We start from the raw sequence: 5,476 nt of genomic DNA, 5'->3' as shown, positions 1-5,476 counted from the left end.
GCTTCGTTGCCAGGGATTAAAACATGGCTTGGAACCCACATAATTTTTATTGATTTTCCTCCTTTGTAAAGTGCATTGCGTATTAATCTGGTCAGGTTATCCATATTAGACATATTAAGGATAGATTGTATAGCCGATAAGTTGACTGAAATTATGTATTTCTCCTTGGTACCGAGGGCATATTGCGTTGCTCAGAGTATAGCGTTGGCTTCAGCAGTGTATACTGAGCAGAAGGATAGTAAATGACCAGCTGTGATTGTCTCGTGATTTGCGTTTACAACAGCGAAAGCTGTGGTGGAGTGGACCTTTGTTCCATCGGTATAGATGAATTTCCATCCCTGATCTTCGAAACTTGCTGCGAGCTGTTTGAATATTTGTCTATAGACTGATGGTGGTGTACTGCTCTTGTTTCTTTTGCTGATCTCGAGGATAATAGACGACTCTAAGTTCATCCAGGGCGGAGGATAGTTGATATTAATCTTGACCGGTTTAGTGGGCATTCCTATATTCTTCGCTGCATCTATGCACCTTGTTATGGTTGATGTGCGACACAATACATTTTTGCTTCTAACCACTGAGCTGGCTGCATCGAATACAACTGCGTTCTTGCATTGAAAAAGTTTATGGATTAGCTTTAAAGTGTTTTGTTTGGTTCTCTCTTCCACAGTAGGGAGCCCTGTTTCTGTGAGAGTGCATCATACTGGAGACGTCGGGAAAGCGCGTATACATCTTCGGGCTGCGGTATGATTAATGTGACCAACTATTTCTTAGCTCAAAGAAGTACAGGTTACGTTGGGCTAAGTTAACGTCGCGAGCCGATTACGAAATATCGAATGCGGCTAATTTCGATCGCTGAGAGCTTAGTGTTTGTTCAGAAGTGCCCGCCAAAATGCTTCCATCTTAGCCTCACGAAAGTTGGACAGTCTAAAAGAAAGTGTGGAGATGATTCCTCTTTATCTTCCTCTTGACAGCTGATACAAAAGGATCAGTCGAAATTCCTAGTATCACTGCATGATTATCAATCGCACAATGTCCTATCAGAATCCCTATCACTAGCCATTGAGAGATAACGTGTTTTAAAGTGCCCTATAAAAATATTTGCTGCAGCAGCGAAACGTCTTCTTTTCCTTTTTTATGTCACAAAAGGACCCGGTTTCCCTTAGCCTAATAGCGGTTCGTGCTGCGACAATTCTGTCTGCGATATCCGTAGGTACCGTGTTCAACATATGTATGTTAAGCTCCAGTGTAGGTGTGGTTCCTAATGCTCCGTCAATTCCTGTTTTACAAGTGTAGCCTTCTCTATTGAGTTTCACCAGACAAGGGCTCCTTGAAACAATATAGGCATAAATCAGGCTTCCTAGAGCTAATGAACTAATTTGGGCGAGAGACCCCACCTTTTACCGATAGCACCCCTACAGCGGTACAAGGCAACCGATGCCTTTCCTACCCTTTTCTCAATGTTAGGCTTCTACGACAGCCGCCGTTGATCGCCCTCCTAGTTACCTGGTTCAGGTAACCTTGAGCCAAATCAAAATAGGCGATTACCCAACAGCCCACTTTTTCCAATTCCTCTAAAAGGTCGTTTACAACCGCAATACAGAGCAGGGGAGAGGGAACACCACCTTGTGGAGTGGTTCTATTGGCTCTGCACTGATTGCAGACGCTCCCCCACCCCGCCGCGAGTGTTCTGTCACGAAGTAAGCTTATTTGGTTGGTTTCAACCCCTAGATTATGAATATACTTGACTATTGCCTCCGGAGTGACATTGTTAAAGGCTCCTTCGATATCGAAGGCCCCTACTGCATAATCTTCATGCGTGGAGGCTTCCTCTGAGCACTTTAGCAATGTGTGCAGAGCGGTATTCACCGACCTTTTCTTGCAATAAGCATGTTGAGATCTTGAAAGACAGTCACCAGTAATCGCATTTCTTATGAACAGGTCTATCAGTCTCTCTAGCGTTTTTAGCAAAAACGGGGAAACATGAGAGCCTTTTCCGGCCTTCGGGATGAACGCAAAACTGACTATCTTTCAAACCTTGGGGATGTACCCGGTCCTCATGCAGTTCGCATAAATAGGATCAAACCAATTGCACGACACCTTCAGAGCTGCAAAGCTTCGCAGGTGTGATGCCATCGGTCCCCGGCGATTTTAATGGTTTGAACGAATTTATCGCCCAGCCCATGTGACGGACCGGGGAAGAGATCCTGTTACCAGTTAGCGACAATTTTCGAAACGCTATCGTTCTTTTTGAGGCAAACACATTTATATCCTAGCGATCCGGAAATTGTCGCTGACTGGTTACAGAATCTCCCTCCTGTAGCACAAAATATCGCAAAGAAGTACATTTGACTGTACTTCGAAGTACGAAGTACAAGAGCGAAAAAAGAAGTACTATACTTCCGAAAGAAGTACGGTTGGTCACATTAGGTATGATATGGTGCAAGTAAGCGTGTCATATTAGTTGCGTTCTAGATGCTTCACGGTATTCACGAAATTCACGATTTGCAGGAACAGCTGTTTTCTCCATTAATAAACCTTATGGGTGGTGGTCACCTGGAACGACTTCCTGTAAAAACCTGCAAATCGTGAAGCATCTGGAACGCAACCATTGCTGCGCGCACAGTGCCCGTAGATAGTTAAGCCATAGTCGAGTTTTGAAGTGATCAGAGCTTTCGTTATATTTATTAGTGTTGTGGGGTGCAGTAGACAGTGTTTTGACGATAAAAACTTTATAATATTCAATCTTTTATCTAAATTAGTTCTTAAGTATTCTGCATGGTTTTTATACGTAATGCAGCGTTTTTGCTGCATTTAAAATGCAACATTTAGCACTTTCGAACATATGTTTTCGAAAAGCGTTCATGCTATAGCATTTAGCAAATGTACATTTACGCGAGTTCGAAATCGTATGCTTTTGACAAACAGCCGTGTTCCAGTCTCTTATTTAGATGCGTATATATTACGATCAATTCTCACGCAGGAGATAATATGCAAAAACCCTACTGAAAAGGAAAAAATTAATTTTAAACCAAAAATTCAATACAAAAAATTGTATTGTTTTAACCATAACCGAACATTTGTTTGTGTATATATTCATTTGTCGGTGCTGTCAATTAAAATTTCCTCACTTAATTAGGAAACAAACCAAACAGAATTGATTACAAATTGATCCAGATTTCTATCAGCATCAAATCGATGTTGAATTTGCTTAACTTTTCTTTATCCAAATATGTAATGCAAAATAAAAGAAATCTCGATCGGCGATCACTGAAACGCAGCTAGCAACTGTATACTCGAAAAAGCAATGTTGCCACCTTTTCTCTTTAAACCATGTTCGAATCGTGGAAATTTTGGAAGATCACAGGGTTGCTTTTAGCATTTAGATTCTTAATGCAAAAATGGAGTTGCATTTAGTTGCATTTAGGTGACGAATTTTGTATGGATAAATGTACATTTAGAGTAGCATTTAGAGCTAAATGCGCTAAATGTGCTTTTACGCGTAAGCAAAAACAGCCTATAAGCTTATTATCGAATACAATTCCCACTATTTTTAAGCTGTTACTATTTACAATATCTATATTATTGAAGTTAATGGGTCGATTATGTATAGCAACGCAACTATGCTTCGGTTGGCAGCTTGCAACGCAACTGAAAAGAAAATTTGTATTACGAATGGCAACTATCGCCAGTTGCTGAAAAGTTATCGATTATTGAAATTTGACAGCTCGTCAACCAGCGCAGGATTGTAAACAAGCAAAATAAAAGTGAAATAAAGTTATTAATATAGAGTTTTTAATAATAAGTCTTGCTACAATGCTTAGTTCAATAGAACTATTTTTTGAAGAGGAGGAGGAGTGTACGAACGCAGCATCAATCAGGCGACATTTAAGGGATAATTCCAATCCTTTAGAGCTGCCGCCGGCACTGTAAGTAAAAGTTAGGATACGTTTTAGTTATTTGTAACAATGATTTTAAGTTGTGGTGTTCAAACGCGTCACCGGAATTTTAAAACTTTAACATATACGTGAGTCAAATGATGAAATTCTACTTTTTTGTAAATTTGTATGTGGGTTCTGCGCAAAAGTACTTTGGATGGCGTAGCCGGAATTATACGCACAAGAAATGTTGTATACCTTTGACAATAGAAGTTTGGACTGTGATCTTTGTAATGGGTGGGGTTTGAGATGCAACGGCCCCTCTCCCCCCGCTGCACACCACAAATTCATTGTACCAATAACTAAACATTTCCCAAAAGTTAAAGCTTAGAAGACTTTTTATTGTGATTGTTTTTGATTTCAGATTTAAAGCATATTTCCGACTTCCAAAAGAAGCTGTATTATATTTGGTAAATACATTGAGGAATGACTTTAGGCGGAACCATCGTTCAACTGCAGTACCTCCGCTAATAAAAGTTTGCGCAGCTCTCCGATTTTTTGCAGAAGGAAGTTTTCTGAAGTCTCACGGCAATGACTTCAATTTGGGACTGGCGCAACCTACGATGTCGGTTGTTTTAAAAGAGATGCTTCAACTTATTGAGGAAAAAATTTGCAATCAATGGATTACTGCAAAAATGGCCGAGGAAGAGAAATCCAAAAAAAAGAAATTCTTTTACTCGAAAACGAAATTTCCTGGTGTTGTTGGATGTATAGATGAAACACATGTGCATATAATGGCTGTTTCCTGATTCTAGTAAAAAATGAAAGAAAAAAAAAATTTAATTCTATTTGCAGCAGCAAACCTAAATCTAAATTTGTAATTGCAACAGCGAGAGCTTAAATGTTCAAGCTGCAAACTGGTAAATTTATTGTGCTGTTTGATGTGAATGTGAGTGAAGATTTGTTATTGTTGTTTTGTGTTGCCCAAACACATGAGCTCGTCGGAGTGGGTTCCTCTTCATTGTTGTTGTTGTTGTTGTTGTTGTTGTTGTTGTTCTTGTTGTTGTTGGTGTTGTTGTTGTGGCGGCTACAACAACCCCGCCCAGGACGGTTGGTATCTCAGTCGTTGTCGTCAGGTTCCACTAACGGTAGCCCTAGGAAGCGTGCAGCTTCTGTTGGGTTAGTCCACAGGGACAAAGCCGTTAGGGTTGTCGNATGCCGAACACTCATTTGGCACATCCTCATTCAATCTACTCAGGTAGGAGTTTAACCTGCTGTAGTAGCCAGAGCGAAGTTGGGCTATTGTCGTTCGTGTCTCCCGATGCAGATGAAGCTCCGTCTCGTCTATGTCCGGGGGCGGTATGCCTAGAACGGCATTCACAGGTCTAGAGTCTACATAACTCGAGACTGACTCCCTGTGAATGCCGTTCAAGGCCAGGCGGTAAGCTGACGGGTCCAGACGTTGCTTGATGAACCTCTGGACTTCGTCCGTCAGTTCATATAGATGCCTACTGACGTGCATAGGCGAGGGCTCCTCTGCAAGCAGCTGTCTGTTTGGGTGGCCACTTCTGTGGCTCCCGATCAGGAACTGCTTGCAGAGC

Source organism: Rhagoletis zephyria, unplaced genomic scaffold (assembly GCF_001687245.7).
Source record: "Rhagoletis zephyria isolate East Lansing unplaced genomic scaffold, Rhagoletis_zephyria_1.1 Rzeph_scaffold_00597, whole genome shotgun sequence".
NCBI classification, from domain to species: Eukaryota; Metazoa; Arthropoda; class Insecta; order Diptera; family Tephritidae; genus Rhagoletis; species Rhagoletis zephyria.
Note: the sequence above shows the minus strand (reverse complement) of the source record.